This window comes from Chamaea fasciata, unplaced genomic scaffold (assembly GCF_029207755.1).
Source record: "Chamaea fasciata isolate MVZ Bird 193981 ecotype frontalis unplaced genomic scaffold, bChaFas1.0.hap1 SCAF_8, whole genome shotgun sequence".
Lineage (NCBI taxonomy): Eukaryota > Metazoa > Chordata > Aves > Passeriformes > Sylviidae > Chamaea > Chamaea fasciata.
The window spans coordinates 7,649,360-7,670,854 of record NW_027094093.1 but is presented as its reverse complement, the minus strand read 5'-3'; the positions used below and the strand labels follow the sequence as shown (position 1 = coordinate 7,670,854).

At 38.6% G+C, this 21,495-nt stretch overlaps 1 protein-coding gene across 4 annotated transcripts in view; it reads left to right on the top strand.

Moving 5' to 3' along the window:
• Positions 1-21,495, top strand: part of TFPI (tissue factor pathway inhibitor) — a 207,362-nt gene that overhangs the window by 58,356 nt on the left and 127,511 nt on the right. For 2 of the 4 annotated variants that reach the window (XM_066189534.1, XM_066189531.1), the window contains exon 3: positions 15,381-15,477. The exons of the other annotated variants lie outside the window; for them this stretch is intronic. The gene's annotated coding sequence lies outside the window, so the exon portion shown is untranslated. The remainder of the gene's footprint in view (positions 1-15,380; positions 15,478-21,495) is intronic. 4 annotated transcript variants of the gene reach the window in all.

The following is a 21,495-nucleotide window of genomic DNA, read 5'->3' as shown; positions in this document are numbered from 1 at the left end:
GTGTTTAACAAATAAACTGAAAATAGTTTCAGACACATTTCTGACTCTCAGCAAGGTTATCCTGTTTGCAGTTTCCCTTCTTCTACTCCTTACTATCTTTCTAGCGTTCATTTGAAAGTTTCCGAGTTTACCTACAGTGAGACTCAGTCGCACAAGGCGCGTGGCTGAGACTGTCCCAGGACCTAAACACAGGCCATTAAATGCAGCGCATGTGCACACACTCACTGAGAGCTGCTCTGTGTGATGCTGACACAGTAAGGTCTGTGCTTTGCTTTCACAGCACCTCCAACCAAACCACGCTGATGTGTCCTTTGTGTCCATCTTCTGCCTTTAACGATTCAGCTGGCGTTGCTATTGCTGACTGCACCATTAAAGTGAATTATTAGTGTAGATGGAGCACAACTAAAGGGGATGATTTAATAAATTTGCAGTTAAGTGTTACATGTCAGTTTTGTCATACTTTCACCAAATAGATGTTATGCCTTAACATGATGGTCTACAAATCTTTGCGAACAATCCAGAAGAACTGTGTGCTTCAGATACTAAGTCTTGTTTTATGAAAGAAGTGGTACTGAAATGCTTGAAAGTAAGCAGAACCTGAAAAAAATAGGCAAGAGCTTTCTTTAAGTACTTCTAAAAATGAAAATGCTTTGTTATGGCTTTGATGTGAAAGATTTCATTTAAAACTTAGTTATGATACAAGGATGCTGTCAACAGAGAAAGTGTGAATACAGAGAGAATATTTGGTTGTAAGTATAGACCTGTGACCTTCAGCAAGAGCTGACGATGGTTTTTCTGCCTCAGATGAGGGTCCTGTGCCACACCTCAGTGTCGGGCTGGGCACTACCGGTGACCCCCTCCACTGCTTTGCTTGGTATTATTTCCACCAGTATTTTTATCCAGGAAAGGAAGTATAAACATAAGCAGTTTCTTCAGATAGTGTATGTCTGAACAGTAATTATTTATCAAAAAAAATTCCACTATTTCTGTCTAATAAGACAATATTAAGAGTTATGAAATGAGATATTTTGTGGTGAGTTGCTCCAGGCAGCACATTGGCCTTGGGTGGCAATTAAAATTCCCTGGTAGAAGGCAGCAACTGTTGTGTGTGGTGGGTCATCATAGAGTGAAATACTGCATTAAGAGTGTTATCAGCTCCTTTCTTGCTCATTTGAGGGGTTATCACTGAAACTTTTTCCCCTCTGAGATGTTTTACTGTCTTTTTCCAAAGAAAAAAGCATTTCCCCTCCTCCTCCTCCTCCCCCCAAAATCCTGCTTTGGATTTAATTGTAAATTTTACTGCTAGGGTATTCAGCCATTTTTACACTCAACCTCAATCTCAATGTGTCACGACAGCATCAAATTATTTTGTCAGTTTGTATTTTAATGAGAGCTAGGATCTAGCTGAAATTGGAATTAGCTGCTGTAGTTCATGGCATTCAATTTTCCTAGTCCCTGCCTCACCAAAATATTCACCACGCTGCTTCTTTCAGACTTGCACTTTACTACTTAGAGCGTTTATATGAATAGCAATGTAGCTATTTCAGGGATGAACAGAATTTATAACTTCTGTGGAGGAGGACGCTTCATCACTCATTTTAAATTCACTTACGGACATCGGCACCATGAAGTGCATTGTCCTCTACTGTGAAACTGGAACGAGCTGCCACCTGATTTGATTGAACAGCTCATTTTTCTTTCCCCCATGCTCTTACTACCACTGCTGTATTTCTCCCACCCTAGCCCTTGTTTTGCTAATTCTGTTACTTTTTCTGTGTCTGTGTTCTCTGCCCTGGAGCCTCGAGCTACCCTGCAGAGCTGGTTCAAAAGCTGTCAATTCAGCAAAGCAAAAAAGCACAAGGCAAGCTAGATCCAATTGTTAATTGCAGGATGAGTTGTCAGGATTTTTGAACTCCAGCAGATGATAATGAAAGAGAAAATTATACTTAAAATTCAGGTGAAAGCTAAAATGTTCCAAGTAAATGTTTTGTATTTAAGAAACAGGAATCAATAAATAGATAACAAAACAAGTTGGGAGACTCCATGTTACACATTTTTCTTTGGTTTTTTTTATTCTCTCAGCCTAAAAGCTCAGCTCTGTAGAGTCAGCTGATGGTTATCTATATGCACAGAATTTCTTTCTGAATCACTGGACATGCACAAATAATGGGTTTTTTCAAATATCCAGAATGTCTTCCTCTTCACTCCGAAGTTTATTTCATGCACATTGATGATATTACATTGTTAAACAGATATTTAAGAGTGTATTTATAGAAAAAGGTAAATGTATGGTAATATTGCATCCTTATCACAGTTAATATTAAATTTTATGAACCATCTTAGATATGATCTGTTGAATGAACTGTATCAGGACAATATAAAATTATTTATTTTTTAAAGAAATCAATCAATCTTTTTAGGGTTTTTTGCATGCAGTGGTTGGAAAATTTTGGTGGTTGTTGGTTTTGTTTTAGTATTTAGGGGAATTTAATGGTGTTACAGGCGCGAAAGGTATTTTTCTATTTCACAGTGATAAAATATGAGGCATGTTCCCACTGAGTGGTTACTGGTAAATCACAGCAGTCTTTACATAGAAATCTGCTTTCTTCTGAGGCATTTTTCTAATCTTTGATAATGTCTTTCCTGTGGGATAATATGTTGCTACTTCAGTGGTCCCCCAGAAGTATAAGCCATGGCAAATGTAGCTCCGTGATTATTTTATGTGCTTGTGGGTTAGCTTAAAGCAGTGCAATCCATTCTGGGAGAAGGGCAGTGTGTAACTATAAATCCAGACTGAAATAATCCACAGCTCTTTCCGGTAGTGCTTTATTTTCTGAGTAAACACTGAAACAAGTGAAAAGCAGATTGTTTTCATCACAACTCTGAAATAGATTAGCTTTATGATTGAAACCACTTTAGTGTGACTTTTTCTTTGCCATTTTGCATTGGATGAGGCAGAGAATAAACAGCTGTGGCCTGTTTTGGGACAGAAGTCCCAGCCGTGTGCAAACTGTGTACATACAGGCACGCTGAGCCAGTGCTGTGTCTATGCATGGCAAAGAGAAATGTGTGTGGAAGTTGGGGCCAAAGCAGTCCCTGGGGTTCTGAGTACATCCAGGTGCCTGGCAAAGCTGCAGTTACGGGGCTCTGGGGGCTGCTCTGCTCTGTGGAGCCCCGGACAGTCCCCAAGCCAAGTCAGAGTCCCAAAGCGCTGTAAGTCTCTCCCTCTGAGCTGGGGAGGTGACAATCTGTGATACACTGCATCTGTAATGACTGCTTAAAAACATCTGTCTCAGCATTCCCATTTGAAAAAAAAAACAAAACCAAAAAACCTTTAACTCTGTGTAAGATTGTTGCATTATTACAACGGAAGTCTCTTCTCTTTTTTTGTGTACTGTTCACTTTGCAATTTGCCAAAAAAGCCTCCTATTAAGTATCTCAGAAGAGCCTGCCATTAACAAGAGTGAAGCTTATAATTAAGAAGAATGGCTCAGTCTTGTCTTCTCTGAGTCTCTGTGACTCGGTGTCAAGGCATAGTGCTACCTTTCAAAAGTTGCAGCGCCTCTTAGTAAAGAATAAACTGATTTTCTGTGCTGGTTTAGGCTGAAATAGAGTTAATTTTCTTCACAGTAGCTGGTGTGGGGCGATGGTTTGCAGTTATGCTGGAAACAGTTTTGATAATGCAGCAGTGTTTTGGTTATTGCTGAGCAGGGGATTGCACAGTCAGGGCCTTTCCTGCTCCTCACCCCAAGCTGCCAGCATGAAGGCTGGAAGTGCTCAAGGAGCAGGGAGGGGACACAGCTGATCCAAGGGATATCCCAGACCACGCGGCTTCATGCTCAGTGTGGAAACTGTGGGGAGGTTAGTGGGGAACATGGGCTGCTGCCTTGGGACTGGTTGGGCACCAGTCAGCAGGCGCTGAGGAATTGTTTTTATTTGCATCACTTGCCTTCCTTGGATTTTTATCTCTGTCTTTGTAAGGTTTTTTTCCTATTCATTACAATTTATCATTTTGTGTTTTTGGTTTTCTTCTTGTTTCAATTATTAAACTGTTCTTATCTCAACTGATGGATTTTCTTGCTTTAACCCTTCTAATTCTTTCCCCCGTGTTGCCAGGGCAGTGAGTGAGCGGCTGTGTGGGGCTTAGTTGCTGGCTGGAGATAAACCACAACACTTAGGTTTACTAATTCCACCTTGGATTTGTCATACTTGGTTCTTTGTAGGCAAATTGTGTTTTCCAACCAGCTTCTGAGGTAATTAGAATGCTTACAGTTCACTGAACTACAACTGCAATTTTATATGAGGATACAGTTGTAAAAACTTCCCTAGAATAGTTTTATTAATGATTATTTGATACCTGTGTAAAACTTACTTTCTTATCAAGAAAGAAGTAAAACAGACTGAGGTGCTTTCACCAAATAAATCAATATAACTGAAGAATTAAATCAATGGCAGTTAAGCTATTAAGTGTTAATTGATTACCTGGGCTTGTATTTAAGTCTGTGAAAATGTTTGTGGCTGTACATTTACAGACTAAAAATAAGAAACTGCTTTTATATATAGAAAAATCCATTGTTTCTTAAAATTCTGCCTGCTGTACAAAATCTCCGAATTTTGTCCATGGCAGCTGAGAAGTGAACATCTCCTTCAGAAAGGAACAATGTTGAGCAAATGACCTTCATCATTAGCCATCCATATCTGTTTGGCACTGCCGATTGCCAAAAGAGAAATAATTTCCTGAGTGACAAGATGGGTAAAATGAGATTAACATTTGCCCCTTCACAAGTCACTTAATGTCAGCTGCCTCCTCCACAAAACCAAAAGTGTCTGGGAATCCAGTGAGCATTTGATTCCAGGAAACCTGGAGCTGCCGTGCCGTAAAGTTCCCCTCTGGAATTCAGTCCTGGTTTCCAAATGAGCATCAACAACAACAAAGTCTTCTGAAGATCATTATGGCAAGCCCCGCAAAATGCTTTTTGTAAAGGGAATATGTGCTGCTAAGAGTTATCATCTGGTTTCAGTGCCAGCTGTCACTTCCAGACTTTCTTTCTGTTGATTTTGTAAGGCATAGCAGATCTGACACCTTCAGAATCAGGGGAGGAGTGATACTATTGAAGCCTTATACTCTTTACCAGTGACAGCAAAATCTTAGAGATTTAGAACAAATGGCGCTAGTGAGGTGAAATGAAAAGGCTTTTTCTTTATCTGCAGAGTAAAATAGAAACATAACCGCACAGTACCCAGAAATAATCTGGGATGCTTTATGAGAAGTCAGCACAAGGAGCTGGGTTTCTTTGCTGCCTTCTAGGCATTTCTAGGTGTGGAAGTATCAGAGGAATAAGTTATTTTTATAGTTGTTGACGTGTGGGAGACTGAATCCTGTGAGGTCATGAGGTAAAAGACGGTTGGAAAGTAATTAATAACTTGAAAACTTATTTTGCATCCTGGTCAAAAATTAGAGAAATCTATGTCCTCTAAATTTCATAGTATGTGGTGAAAACCACAAATCAAAATATCCTGATGTTTAGAGGAGAGGTTTGTGTTTGGTTTGGTTTTTTTTTAATTATTTAATGAGTAAAATTGTTGGATTTTTTTTTATTATTATTTTTAAGGACCATGTCCTGGGCTGTGGCTTTCAATATTAGGTCACAGTATTTCTCTTTGTTTAAAATTCCTATGCCATTCATATAGGTCTTTTAGTGTCCTCTGTTATAATAGATGTGATTCAAAACTCATTGGAATTACTTTTCATTGACCTCTTTTGTTTAACTATGGACTCAGAATTACTTAGGCAGAAGTAAAAGTAATGAATGAGCCTGAATCTTTTTCAATCCTTCTGAATGTAACTGAATACTTTGGAGTAAGATTTTGAAACGGCTTATTGTCTTTACTGTGAAGTTCATGTTTTATGCCTTTATCTGGCTGGAATTCTGCTTTTTGTCCCATAAATCACTTTCAATAAAAACATTTTTAGCTTTAACCAACTCGGAATACAAATTTTAAAAAACAATTCTCTGTTTTAAAATTAGAGGAAATGCCCTTTTCTTGATTAACTAACTTGATAAGCACATATAATTGGAGCATGTGTGGATCTCTGTATGACCTTCAGATTTCTAGTGGCAGAGATCCAGGATGTCTGTAGATGCCCAGCCCCAAAATCCTCCATTCATTCACCTTCAGAAGACATGAGGCAAAAGGTAATTTTTATTTTTAAAATGAAAATTTTATTTTTTGAAAGCCAAAATGCCATTGAGTAACACAAAATTTAGCTGAAACCCTCCTGAACTGGGCCTCACTGCAGCTGTGCTGCATCCAGTGCCGGTTTTTCCATTCCAGTCCAGCTGAGTACACACTGGAAGGTGAAAAACCCCAAAGTTTGCCTGGGTAAGAAATATGCAGAACTGCTTCCTATTTTATGCCTCTAGAGTAAAGATTAAATGGAGTAGAAAAGGCAGATGCTCTACCACAACCTGAAAGCAAAGCAGTGAGAGGTGATCCAGGGGAAGCTGGCATATCAAACATGGTTTTGTTTATTGCATTTTCTGATCCAGGTCTTATTTAGTTTCCCCTTTCTTGGAGCCCTATCAAAGCTTCAGCCTAGGTAATAGAATGGAAACAATGCTGAATTTCCATCTGCTGTCTGTGCGCTGTTAAGGGTGGTTAGAAATAGCTGCAGCCATGCAAGGTGTGAGTGGTTTCTCTGCCCGCACAGCCCAACGTGACGGGCACAGATGACAGAGAGCCTGACAGGACTGTCACCCACGTGGCAGTTCAGCTGCTGGAGCCTTGGCTTCATTTACACCAGGTAATTACTCTTGATGAATGCAGGTACTGATTTGCATGTATTATGCCGGCTCGGTAGAAAGTCAGGACCTCTCTATTGCCTGAAGCAGGCTCCCAGAGTGTGTGGCTGCACTTTGCACTGAACGGGAAACTAGCAGCAGGAGGGCATGTTCCATCGGGACAAGCCTGGGAAGCCTCGGTGTTGCTTCTGGCACAGAAAGGTGACTCCAGCCTCGCTGACATTGCTGGAGTATTTCCAGCCTGACTGGAGTCTTGATCAGCAGCCCACAGGGTCTGCTGTGCTGTTCTGCAGAGTGCGGGGGACATGAGTGAACATTTTAGTGATGAAAACATCAATTCTTTCTTTTCCTTACCTACTGTTGATAGAACAAGGTGTCTGGGCTTCATTTCCCCGTTACAAGGCAGTGGTTCAACACCCAACACGTCCTTTCTTTTGTTTCGCACAGTTTTTCTATTCATGACTTGGATTGCCCTTTGGGACATGCAGATGCTGGCAGAAAAATCAATGATACAGATCAGTGATGTTCTAGTTAAAACTTATATTTGTCTTTGTAAGATCTGCTGACTTCTGCTTTTGTGATGCTTTCAGAATCTTCCTTTTCTCTCATTGGCTGCACCAAATCGATGGTGAAATGGGCGGGGTACGGGTTTATAGTCCGATTGACTTTGTTCTTTTACAAGACATCTTTACTCTGAATGCAAATTCTTGTTCCTACAATATAATTTGGATCATGAAATCCTTTTAATTATTTTCCTGTTCTTGAGCCAGCAGTCATTTTCTTGGGTACTCTCTTTGAAGGTTTTCCTGAATGGAAAGTCACAGACTCTCACTGGGAAACACATTCTAAAGTTAATGTAAAGCAAGTGCAATGCTGACTTTACCAGTAACCTCAGAAAAATATATTCCTTTGGTTTGCCATTGAGCTGGAAAGGAATAATATTAGCTCTCCAGCGCTGACAAATTTACTTTTTCCTGGTGAGAAAGTTATTCTGAAGAATTTGTAGTTGCATTTTTTCGTATTCTGATAACATATATATTCTATTTTCTTATTTCATTAATTTATCCCCTCCTAAGGCACTTTTTGTAATCTTCTCCTAATGTATATTTACATGCTGCAGGCTTTCATGAATGGCTATCAAGTCACAGTTTTGCTGTCACGTAAATGAACAATCTTATTGCAGTGAAGACCTTAATTAGCCTCTCCATAATTTCCTTTGTTTTATTATCCAAGTCCAGTTTGCCTCTGTCCTTCTTTCAGTGGGGTGCAAAGATTACAAAACAGTCTAAGAGTTGGAGGCTCACACAAGCTGCAGATGCTTTCCTTCATTTATTTTGACTGGATCTGATCTGTGTCCTGGGTGTTGCTCAAGTGGCAAAGAGACATTCAGCTTTGAAAATAAGTTTGAGATTCCTTTTAGTTCCTCTCCATGGTACAAGAATGCACATAGAAATATTTTAGAAATATATTAGATTGTATACTATTAAAATATGGTAAATCCTAGGGATGTGAAAATGCTGACCTGCTCACTCATAAAATAATTATAAAAACACGTTTCTATCCATTGATGTGTTCTCTAGCTTTTCTCTGTACTTCTGGGTAAAAGATTTTGCTTATAAATATACTCCATAGATGCTGTCCTGCTTTTAGAAAAGACAGCTATCATGTTTATGCATGGAGTAGAACCAGCTGAAACATAAACAACATCATGATCTGACATTACTTCTGAGGTAAGAATTATGTTTAACTGAACTTCACTCAACACAAAAATTGCAAAACGAGAGATTTACAGATTTCATCTTGCTCAAATGTTAGAAACCATTGGATAGCTCAATATTGTCATACAGGGTTAAAATATTTCTTAACAGAAGTAAAAGCTCATCAGAACAACAATAAAAACTTGATTTATCAGTTTGACATCTGCCCCATGTTTTGCTTTATGAAGCACTTAATTAGATCTGCTATTGCTGTAAATCTTCCTTGTAACAAAATGCGTAATTTGTTCAAAGCAGCTCACAAATTTATTAATGCCTCCTGTTCAGCTGCCTCTCTGTATCAGTCATAGTGGAGAAATCCGTGACTTTGTCTAAAGTAATTATTTAGCTTAAAATCAATTTCACTGAACAAGCTGGGAATGTAATTGCAAAGAGAAATACTTAGAAATGATCTGTCAGGAGAGGACTTGGAGCAGCGTTGTACGAATCCCAGAAATGAAGAAGCAGCCTCCTTATCCTTGGCCAGTTCTTCACTCAGTCTCCTGACTCTCTCTTGTGCTCTGACACAAGAATTGATTGACGTTGATTGCATTTTGCATTGGGAAAGGAAAATTAATTGAAGCAATGGTAAAACCTGCCCAAGTGGACAGTTATGCTTGTGGTAGGTGATAATTCTAAATGAAGGGCTGTAAAGATTCCTTTCCATAAGCAGTTTGTGATCACTTGGTATACAGAAGGATGTATAAACAGCAATAGTGGTGTCCTGAATCACTTTTTTTTCTATCTAACATTAACCAGTGAGAAAAATCCAATGAAATTAATTGTCTTGACCTTTCTTATTGCTCCTACAATTTCTTCTTGACACATTTTACAATTAAGACTGTCTTCAACGTTTCTTTATTGAGGTTATTTCAAAGTCTCTATACCCATGAGCCATAAATGATTAGTGCATTAATTTTGATTTTAAATATTATGAGAATTTCGTTTGGGCCATCGGTGAGGTCCCTCCCATTTTTGCTGTATTTTGTGCCTAAAGATGTTACAATGATACTGTCAGAAATAAACTAAGTGTCCTATGGATCTTTTAGGCAAAAGACAGAAGGAATTTTTATATATGTTTATGTCCTTTATACTCTTTCAGTTTAATTGCTGCTTGAAGAACTTGGAGTTTGAAATTTACTTCTCTTGTAGAAATCAGTAGCAAAAATTGACCAGAGTGAGGATCCACCTGTGGATTTCACAGAGAAGAAACACAGTATCTTTGGGTTTCACCTGGTTTGGGAAACCCTACTCTGTGGTTTGGGAAATACAGAAAGCTTAAATATGTAGAGGGTGTGGTAAGAGCGCTTTCACTAGTTTTTATAGAGAAAATCTGAATAAAACTGAGAATTCTTAGCTTGGAGCTTGGAAGAAGGCATCGCATGCCCTGCAAACAGCACCTTTTCTAAGAGTTATTGAAGAGAAACAACAGGCTGCTATACCCATCAACCTTCAGAAAAATGTAGTTACATATAGGAAAGCAGCTTAGCTAAGATGAAATACCATCTTTTTTATGTTTAGAACTGCCAATACTGTGATATTTATATTATGAAATATTTTAAAAAGCTATTCACTTTCCAGTAAATTTTATAAAGACTTGAAGTTTTGTTTAAAAAACGTTGGTGACCATCTTTGTCTCATCCTCACTTAACCTCTCTGACTCCCCAGCCCCACTCCTAAAAGACTAAATTGATGAAATTCTCAGGAAATAAAGGGGGAAAGGCAGATTTTTCTGGTAAAAATGACAAAATTAGATGTGTTTGTTGAAAATATTACCATTTAACTGCAGCAGAAATTCAATAGCAGTGACATTTTCCAAAAGGAAGCATATATTCAAAGGGTTTCTCAGGGTTCAGAGGAGGTGATAGTAATTTCCTGGGGGAGAGAGACTATTGTGTAAACCTCGATTTTTTTAAAAAAAAATTAATTTAATTTCAAACAGTTCTTTGTCATGGTTTCTCACCTTTCTGTAAGGAAAAGCTGGCATGAAATACTTGCAGAATTTTTTACTCCAGTAGATCTTCTTACCAAAGAAGTTCCAGATAGTCATATTAGCTTACTGGAAATATGCCTACTTGACTTCTAGAAAATTTTGTATTATCATTTACACATTATGTGTTCATATCAAATTTAAAAATTAATAGTTTTTTTTAGAATTTAACTGCCAATACTAAATATTATTATATCATGCTATAATAAGAGGGTAAGGGTCAAGTTTTTGATATAACTTGAACAAGCATTGCTCCAATTAAACAAGAACTGCGTTCAACAGGATGGAGCAGAAGAAGCAAATCCAGCTTGATGTGTGCTCGGGGTCTCTGCAGGTCACGTGCTACTGAGTTCAAACACAGTGAACTTCTGCACGGAATTTTCCTACCGAAAGCTAAATCATTAAACTTTGTTCTAAATCAGACATTGCTCACTTCTTGAAAATTCCCACTCTATTAATGGCAGTGTAACATATGCAGGAAGAGAAGGATTCCAGCCACCTCACTGCTCGGAGATAATTTTCCTCAAAATTATCACTAGAAAAACTAATATTATGCATTCTGTAGAAGTGAAAAATTTCTATTGCCTCTGGGGAGCAGTAAATTATGTGCATGTCATAATTAGCAGCCATTAGGATGCTGCATTATTTATAAGGATAGAAACACTCCCAGCAACTCGACACGCAGGTGTTATGTGGTGGTATGGAGAAGCAAAGTTATGTAATTGTAAAATCCCCAAGGGGAAGGTGTGACTCACACTGTCTGAGTCAATCTGGGGAAGTTAATTGCTACAAATATTTGCTTATTAAAGCAAAATGTTAAATCAAAAGATAATTCATAATTAAAATAATGTTTTTATAGGAAAGATGGCAAAAACCTAGTTAGCAACCCACTGCAAAGATGTGTTGATAAACATCTATCCTTTGAAAATCAGCCTTGCATTAGATTATGCTTGTAGACTGGAGAGTTGGGTGCTAATTCAGGAGGATGCTTTTAATTTCTGTGGATTAATGAGATTTCTAGCAGACCTGGCTAGCTTAAATATTTTACTAACTTGAAGTTGATCTGAGATGATTTTTCAATTGAACCCCAGCTGGAGCGAGGAATGGGATACCAGGAAAATCTTGTGTGTGTGCACACATATATATATGTCCCCCACACATATAAGTAATTAATGTTGAGGTAGGAATTCAAATGAAGACCTGTCAATATTCACACAGTAACAGCATGCTTGCTTATTAGTTTTCCTTAATTTAACTGTGTTACCTTTCAGTATTGGAAAATACAGTTCAGTTTTGAAGATGCACTTTCAAATAAGTGTTACTTGAAGGGCAAGTAAATGCTTGTGAAACAAAATGGGAGAATGATATTTTTTGCCATAGCTCGTACAGGCTGCTCTAAGCCAAGAAATAATTGTTAATTAAAACTTACTACTTCAGACTCTAGTGATACCTACAAACATTAAGCTTTTTTATAAATTGAGTCTTTGTGTTACTAAGGCTCTCTCTGAAGCAATTTAATTATGAGTTGCAAAGTTTAATTTCTGCTTGGAGGAGGTTCGCCCTTTCTCGGTTGCTCAGCAAAATGAAGGAGAAAATTCCTTCGCTTGGTTTTGAATTTAGCCAGGGAGACAGATCAAAGCAGTATTGGAACAAGATATCCAGGTGCTGTGAAGCATCATCATCACATTACTACCAAACAGGAGGCAAAGGGAAGGAGAGAGGCTGGGTACAAATACATTTATTTATCCACGGGACTAATCATACTTGTTTATCCATAGTACTGTAGACTACAAATTATTTTTTCCTAGGGCATGTGGCAGGCAATTTTAAAATCAATAAAAGAATACAAAGAGTTCTGCAGTTGAAACTGCAACCGTACCTTGGGTTGCTGCTGTAGGCAAGCAGTGTTCTTGTCTAAAGGGCTGAAGTTATTTATAACATTTCACACCTAGCATAGTTTTTAATATCTTCTTTGTTGTTCCTGAGCTATTTAAGATTCCGTGTTAGGGAGTTCCCCTGTGTTCTATTATTTCAAGACTATTTGCATCCAGGATTCATGAGTGCAGTGGTAGCTATGGTTGGCATTGGGAGGTAATGCACCAGGAACAAACCTGCTTAGCCTCATTTGAGCCAAAATGTTTACCTGTAGTACCCACCCTGTCCTTTACAGCAGCCTCCTGACCCTTTGAGCAGTCAGACCTGAGGACTGAGTTTAATTCTTAGTGGTTGCAGTATCCTGAAGGGCTGAGACCTGGAGCTTCATTCTCTTTGTTCATTCTGCAAGGCTGAGTTCCCACAGTGTTTTTGGGAGCACCCTGTATGGAACAAAACTAGATGGCATCTCCTTTACAGCTGTAAAGTCAACAGTTCAGTTGACTCTTTCAGATGAAATCAGAATCTGTTTTGACTTTTTTTCCTTCAAAATGTTGACCTTTTTTTAGCTGAAGCATCTCATCTCTTTACTGCCATAGGAGTAAAAGAGTTCAGCTTGTTTTTTTTACTGAAATGCAGAAATAAATATACTGGGGGATGGGAGCAACAATGGATATGTATCTGCAGGTATGTTAACAGAGAGAAGAAACCACTTGGAAACAGGCATTTTCAGGGCAGCAGAACCAAATGAAGTTTGTTAATTGTGGCTGTTAGGCTCCATTCATAGTGACTCCTGGCACCTGCCAGAGCTCTGCTTTGTGCTTTCCAACACTGCTGCCTCTCATGGATGGCTGAGATTTTATTTAGGGCCATCAGCTTTCTGCTTTCTGTGTTTGGCAGATAATTGGTACATGCCATTTCTGAGCTCAGAAATCAGAATTTCCTATGCTTTCAGTTTTACATAGTGGAGTGAGATGGAAACAGTAGAGCACCTGTAATGTCTCTTTGGATCTTGAGCCACTGACCTAGATTATGTGACTGAAGGAGACAAATATGTTCAGTTTCTTGCCAGACAGCCCACAGTGCATGAAATATCAGGTTAGCTGGTTCACTGAAATGAAGGAATCTTGAAGAAGAAAAAAGGGGAGAAGCCTTGCTATAAAACTTAAATTAACAAGGGTTTGAATATTAAGCAATAACAAAGAGAGTGTAAATAGAGAAATTTAAGTTTTTACCTGTCAAAAATATCTATTGATGTTTTTTAGGATTGTTCTGAAGATCCTATTTCTGCCATCTATATGCCTAAAATATAGAAATACCTTTGCATTATTTATATATTTTCAGGTTATGATCTCCACACTTGACTTCTTGTAATGTGTTTTTTATACTGAATTATTTGACTTTTATGTCTCTTTGGTCATTCTATGTCTCCCATTTGTCTAAAGTAAATATTTTTTTCTAGTTTTGTTCAATTTGCAAAAGTTTTTCACAGACTCCATTAAAATGCATCTGAACTTTCCAGGCAGCTGGGGCTTAAAGAAAACAATAAGATAGTTGAAGAAATCTTTTCTGGTTGCCAGGTTTTACATCTAAATTCATTTTTGTTGTGATGTGACTTATTTAGGAAAAATGTGTTTGGGTCATGGACTGCCCTGTAAATACCAGTGACACCCTGGAAATCCCTTGGTGGAACAAAACCGCTGTTTTCTGCCCTCTTAGGTGAATGTATCTGGGAGACATCATTCTAAAGTCTATGCTTTTTTTCAAAGTTCACACAGGAAACATCCTTGTCACTAAAATGTCAAGCTGGGCATTCGATCATGGCTATGCGCTGGCTATATTTCATTGTCTGTGGTTGTTATTAAGGTGTTATAGTCTGTAAAGCGGTTAATCAGGTGCAGAAAAGCAGCTAGAGTTGATGCAGCCCATTAAAAACAATGATGGAAAGGTGTGCACACAGGCAGAGATGGGCAGGCTTTCCCTATGGAAAGACACTTTGAAATAAAACACCTCTCCAAGGATTCCTCATTGCCTTCCTGGGAATGGAAATGAAGATGTGCAAGCTGCTGGGCTGCACTCTACAGCGTGCATTCATGGAAAAAATGGGATTTCTAGCAAGAAATGAAGTACGCTTATAATTGCCAGGCTGTTAGTCTAGCAAAGAGCAAACTGCCTTCTGACTCTTGTGATTGACTTATGGCTGGGGGAGCAGAGGGCTCTGCTCTGGGTGTTTATCTGCAGTAATGAGAAGTGGAATTAGTCCTCTGGGTTGGCTGAAGTCCTGCTGTCTTCTCAGCAGCTGGCAAACACAGTGAAATCAATCTTGCATCTTTCACAACTTCTGGATTCAATTTATGAAATAAATACAGAAATGATCACCGTTTTTCTAGCAGATGAAGACTGGAATATACTGTTATCATTAAGCAACTTCAATAACAAGCAAGGGCAAAGCCAGGGCAAATACATCACAAATTTATGCATGCCACTCTTTGTTCAGCATCCAAAGCAGAGGGAGCCTGAGGGTTCGATTTGTTCATCCATTCTAAATCTTCAATGCAGAATGGCTTCCTCCAAGAGATCCCTGTGCCTATTTCATTTGGCCTCTGAATAGCCTGGCTGTGGAGTTTGTGCCACTCCAGGTCTTATCTTGGCCCCTACTGATTTTGGAGTTTCAGGAGAGGGTAATTCTTTGACTGATGGGCCCATGAAAGTGCTGAATTTTGGCAGCCCTGAAGCGTAGGCTGGGAAGTTGGGTTTTCATCTCTCTGCACTACCATTACCTTCTTTTGCAGCACTATTCGTTGCTTCTTGCATGGGGAGATCCATATCTACCAAATCTTCTGGCCAGGATGGAATTCGGTATAAAAGCTTCTTCATGAGACCAGGCATGGATTTGGTGTATTGGCAGACAGAGTAATCCAACCTGTTAACTTTTCCATTTTCTACTGTGATATTTTCTAGATTCTGCCACATCACCTCCCTACTGGCACTGAGTAGTGCTGCACCCTTGGGACTGCCTGCAGGGCCTCCTTTCTGAACCACATCTCAGGCTGTTGCCGTAAGTTTTTATTCCACAAAATGTTCCTCTATGCTCTTGCTAATTCTTGACAAGGTCAAACTTATTGCCCGATTTAGGGTGCACAGAATAGCTACAGCATTGGTCTGAGGGAAGAAATACTGTAAGTGGTGTTTTTGTCAGCCAGATCTTGTCTTTCTCCTCTGTTGCTGTGTCTTTTTATTGCCCTCCTGTTTCCTGACCACATTATGGTCCGTTTTGTAGGTGGATATGATTTTTTTTTTCCAGTTAAGCAAAACTTGAATGACTACAGTACATTTATCTAAATAGAAATGAAAATCCATAACTCCCTTATGGCTTTAAAAGAGTTGACTATGCAGCCTAGTTTTGTCAAATTAGCCTGCCTAAAAGTGCTTTCACACCAGGTCCTTTATGTGGATTAGAGATTATTGATGCTTTGTTTCTTGTGTGCAGTATATGTAATGTGATATTCTGTCATTGAGGTTTAGGTGGTCTTTGTAGAATATACCCTTTTATTGTCCTTGAGCTTTATCAGGTTTCTTCTCTGCAGTATCTAGTGTGACAGGGAATTCAAGGGACTCATGCAGTTTGTGCCTCAGTCTCCTGTACTGCTGTTTTAATTACACCATCAATAGTACAGGCTATACTTTGAAATTTTTCAGCTTTTGGTTCTCTTGCTCTGTTTGCCTGGGTGTGTCTGAACAGTAACACCTGGGTCACAACCCCACCTGTCCCTTCCCAGGTCATATTGTTCAGCTGTACTCAGTGATGCTGTGCTTCCCAAATATCCTGATTCACTCCAAAGGCAAACAGGACATTATGCAGGGAAGCATGAGAAGTTTTTCAGTGAGGTTAAGTGGTGCTGTTTGTCCTTGTGGACTCATTTGCATCCACAGTAGCAGCGCCTCTGTCATAGCTCCAGCAGAGGAGCGAATGCAAAGCAATCCTGTCACGTTATTTCCGGCACTGCGAACATGCCAGGAAGTCCTTGTGCCAGGTACTGCCTTTGCAGGAGTGTCACCATGAGGAAAAGGACCAAGAGTTCCTGGGTGGCACAGCAGAATACCAATGTCTTCCCCTGTCCCAGTTATAGCCTCGTGGAGACAGTCTCTTAAGTTACTTAGGTAATTGTTAATTCAGTTGCTAGGAGATGGGAGGTGTTAGATCACTTCGAGAATTGTTTTTCATTAAATTCAAAGAAACTATGGAATAACTCTTATGTTACCAGGGACTTTTTATCAAGGGGAATTTGCAAAAAATTTAACCCAGTCATGTATGATCAATGAAAAGCATCAGTTAAAGGCCATGGGTGTTCTGAAGGTTCCAGAATAAAGTGTTACAGACCTGTTTACATTGAGCAATCTATTCTGCTTTTGATTTAGGCCAGAATAATGTTACTGCTTAATTTTACAGTGGAACTTTCTGCTTTTGCAAAAAGTTTTTGTATTTAGTTGTGGACCAAAGATGTCGTTGAAACTGATTAGTCCTTTGCTAGCTTAGTGCTGCCTGGGGACTTCATCAGCTGAGAGTAGAGCATTTTATGAAAAACTCTGGCTTCAGTGACCTCAGTGGGGAAGGAGTTTTATCCCCTGCCCTTAGAGGAAGGCTCTCTTTGATGAGAGTGAGGAGCAAGGATCAAATCCAAGAGCAAGCAGAGTGAGTGGTTTTTAATGCTCTTTCTGCTAGACAAACAGGAACTTTTTATTTCTCTCTAGACTGTATGTTTTACACCAGTTGGAGTCTAGAATTAATCTTAATTAAACAGTGTAAATTTAGGGAGCTCCACTGTGATCAGTTAAGTAATTGTGAAAGAAATGTGATTTGAAGCTTGATTTTTGACTTAATTTTAATAAGGGTTTACATTTATTTAACTGTTTAAATAATAGCATTTATCAGACTTTGCCAAGAAACATTTTAAACCAATAAAGGACAGTGTTATGGTAGAACTGAATTTGAATCATGCTGTAAAGCATGAAAATGTACTAGATTCCCCATTTTTAGAAGGAGTTTCAAACATGAATATTGTGCAATTAGTTTGTATAGTTCCAAACTGAACTTCAAGGATTTCTGTTGAAAGACTAGCTCTGTCAAACACACACTGAATTAGATTTCTTTCGCTATTTCAAAAAGCTCGTTGTCTTTAGGGTTATAGATTCTAGTGCTCTTTATCAATCTATTCAATAAATTTCTGTATTTTTAGAATCAAGCCTGAGAGGTTGACGTTAGCTATCAAACTCCTTTTTAAAATCCGTGATTTACCCTAAGATACGGCATTAGGGGGTGATTGTTCGGGTTTCTTTGCTGTTGTGCCACTAGCTTTTCCTTTTTGAAATGGATAGATCTTTCAAGACTGGAAACAGTGGTTTCTGTTTGCATGAAGATTATTTATCTCAGCTGCAAACCCGAAGTGCAAGGAAGAGAAGTTTCCAGTTTTGAACTGGAAGAATTGCCTATTCTCAACTGCATGAATACGTAGAATAAGTGCTCTTTTCTTTAGCACTCTGGGGGAGAAGATATCGAGTTCTGTTTTTGCTTTATATATAAAGTCTGCCCTTTGATTAAATAGACTAGGTAAAATAGTAATTTAATGTTCATGTTATTCCTGGGTGAATGAAGCAGCTCTTTCAATCTAATATTTTTGGTTTAGGGTTATTAATGTCATTGCCTGTCTATGTTTTCTCTCAGCTACGATATAAGGCTGTTGTGCAAATGATAGTCTTTGGTATGTGATGCTCTGACAGGTATCAGTCAGATTATAGCAGGCACTGAAGGGCAGTTCTGAAAGGTGCAGTGAAGAGAATTAAATGGTGCAAAATCCTCTAATGAGGGTAAGGCTGTGTAGAGAATACAGAGCAATGTTTCCTTCCTCTGGAGCCAGACAGGGCCTGGAAAAGCCCTGCTGGAGGGCACTTAGGGATGGGCAGGAGAGCAATTGCATCTGGCTCAGCTTGGGAAGGGCTGAAGGCAGCAGGACCCCTCAGACAGCTCATCCTCACCTCCTCCCCTGCAGGAGTGCCAGGGCTGGCTGCCTCACTCCCTGCTCTGACATTTGCCTGCTCCGAGAGACGAGACTTATCTCAGCTCTGCAGCTGACTGAGAGCCCCGTGAAGCCATTGATCCCCTTCTTTTGAATTCAGTGGGCTGCAGATTGGGATAATAAAGAGAGGAGATGAAATATTGAAAAAACAGTCAGTTGTACATTAGAATCTTCAGCTGCTGGATTATGAAGAACTGGATGAATCAGTGGGGAAACTCCCACAGACTCAGTGCAAATTATTTCTCATCTTACTTGAAAGACAGAACATTTGCTACCTACAAATTCAACATTTGACATTATGAAATCCAGTTAGATTCAAAAGCAGTTTGAATGCAAATCTTTTGTTTTGGATGTAATTTTTTTTCATAAAAAAAGTCTGTTGTTGGGACTAGATCAAATATTTCAAATTTTTTCTGAGTTTTTGCCCCTGCAAAGTGGGGAAGTACTTTGCTGGCACGTTCTTGTTGTGATTACCTAAGAAACTTTTACAGGGTTGGAAGCCTGGACCCTTTTCTAAGGGACAGGGACTTCCTGGAGTTTGCAGTCAGCAGCTTTCGTAGTGAGTGGTCAGCCTGAGCAGTCCATCACTGCGGAGAAGAACACGATGAGGAAACAACAGTAGGTAAAATGAGAGACTCCATCTGGGGCAAACTGACTACCAAATGAAACATTTTCCATTTAGACTGTTTTAGGTAATAGAAATAAATTAGAAAAGCAAAGAACAGAATTTTCCATAATTCTTAAAATAATTAAAAACTACAGACACAGTCTGTGATGGGTATGATTAGAAAGAAAAAAATACGAAAGGTTCATTAGATTTAAATGTCCAAAATGGAAAATGTCAGATGGGCAAGTTGAAAATATATTGCAAGTCAGGTTTGCAAGCCCTGGAACTGAAAATGGGTTCTTTGGTTGAAAAAAATATTTCCCCTGTAACTATGCGGTGAATTGCAAGAAAATGGATCTCTCTTTAGGAGAAAACCCCTCAAAGTTATTTTCTTTAATTGCAAGTCAACAGGTGAAGGAAATAAATGCCCATGAACCAAAAATATTATTTTCAATGCATTGGGTTCTTTTTACTGGGTTTGCTGACTTTTTAATATATGACATAGCAGAAAGTTCATACCTGAACATTCTGGTAGAGAAACTGACATCAGACTAAGAGGAGAACTCTGGATATTTGCCATGATTACCATACAAACTTTTTCTAAAATGGTTAACAGGCACTTGCTGGAAAATATTTGATTTTTATTCTTTTCTGTGAATAGTTAATGGCCTGTAGTGATGTTGGCTGTTGCTTCTGATAACAGTCCTTAGTTTCTAAGCTGATTTTAAAAGAAACTAATGTTTCCTTCCCTTGGAGCCCTAATGTGGGTCACAGCTCTTTGTGATAGAAGCACAGAAGATAACAATGCTGTGACAGGACTTTGGAACTATTTAAATGTAGTGACTTAAGCTAAAACTGTAAAACTCAACTACAAAAATCTTGTTAATTATGTCACATTTTCCTGTGCCTTCTAGATGAGGAGCTTGCATGACTTCTTGGGTGGAGTTGCAGATTTGCAATACTTTTTCTCATTTAAGTAAGGTAATCAAGTTCACCTTTCTTTTTTTTTTTTTTTTTTAAAGTTTTTGTGTTTGAAAGTCTACTAAAGCCAATAAAACGCCTAGTGATGTGTGCTACATAAAGCATACCTTAATAAGAAAGGGGAGAAACAATCAAGTGTTTTCCAGTGGCTGTCATGAGTCAACCTCTCATATTTTTCATTTAGTCTGACATATTTACATATGTACTACAGCCTACCAAGAAATAGAAATATAGAATGAATTAAATCAAATGCAAATACATATTTAATTCTGTTTATATTAGCCGCCTATGTTGAGAATGACAATAACTGAGGTTCCTGACAAAGGGTGTTTGGAAGTTTGTATCTGGGTGAAGAAAGTGAAATTAAATACTTAGTGTCAAATAGTATGTATAAATAAGATATGAGTAAGGTGCCTATACCAATATTTGACTTAGTATTCTGGGAGGAAAATCTGACATTAAATCTCATTAAATGGTGCGATATATCAGTAATACATTAGCATAGTTTAATTTTAAATTCTCCTGGCATCACTTAATTTAAGTATGTGTATTTCTGTATCATGCAAATAGTTTTCCTTTAGAGCACAAATTAGATTACTCTCTGCTGTTCAAATTAATTGTCATTAATATTGGATGGAGTTTCTATAACTCTTTCAAGAATGTTAGTAGTGTTGCTGCATTATTGCCCAGATGTAGTCACACTCTTAAACCTTTGAAGAAATATGAAAATAACATTGATTCCAAGTAGAGAGGAAATTGTTAAGTGAGTTGATAGATTTTCAATTATCTTTTATTAGAAGGACTTAAAACTAACATAGGGAGAACAAGAGGAAGTTTCAGAATTCCTAAATGCAAGGATCTTTATTTGTCAATGGCAAGAAAGGAAAAATAAATCCTGCTCTAAATGTCTGCCTTAAACAGAGGCTCCTGAAGAGGGTCTTCACTGCTCAAAATGCCTTTATCTGTCTCTAGCCCCACAATTTAGTGGGCTAAAGCTCTTTAAGGGGTGTTATCTCTCTGGAGATTTTTGTTGCATGCCTTTTGCATGAAAAGTTTAAAGGATTTGCAGAAGCTGCATGTTGGGCCCCTTGTCTCCCCTTGTGGCCAGCTGTCCTGAAGTGGTCATGAAACATGAGTGAGTCTGGAGCTGGATCTTAGTAGCAATAAGGTGATCTCTAGCAACACCTGGAAAATGATATTTTGCAATTAATCCAGGTGTTGGATTTAATCCCCAGTAGTGGGACAGGGCGATTGAGAGGCTTTCCACAAGTTTTTTATTGCATTATCAGTCTCAGTGCAGGTAAAGACATAAAAGATGGTAAAACTCACACCATAACAGCAGAAACCAAAGTTCTCTTTGTTACAAGGCCTTTTACAAGTTTTTTAGCCAATATGCTAATGCTGAAAGCTCACA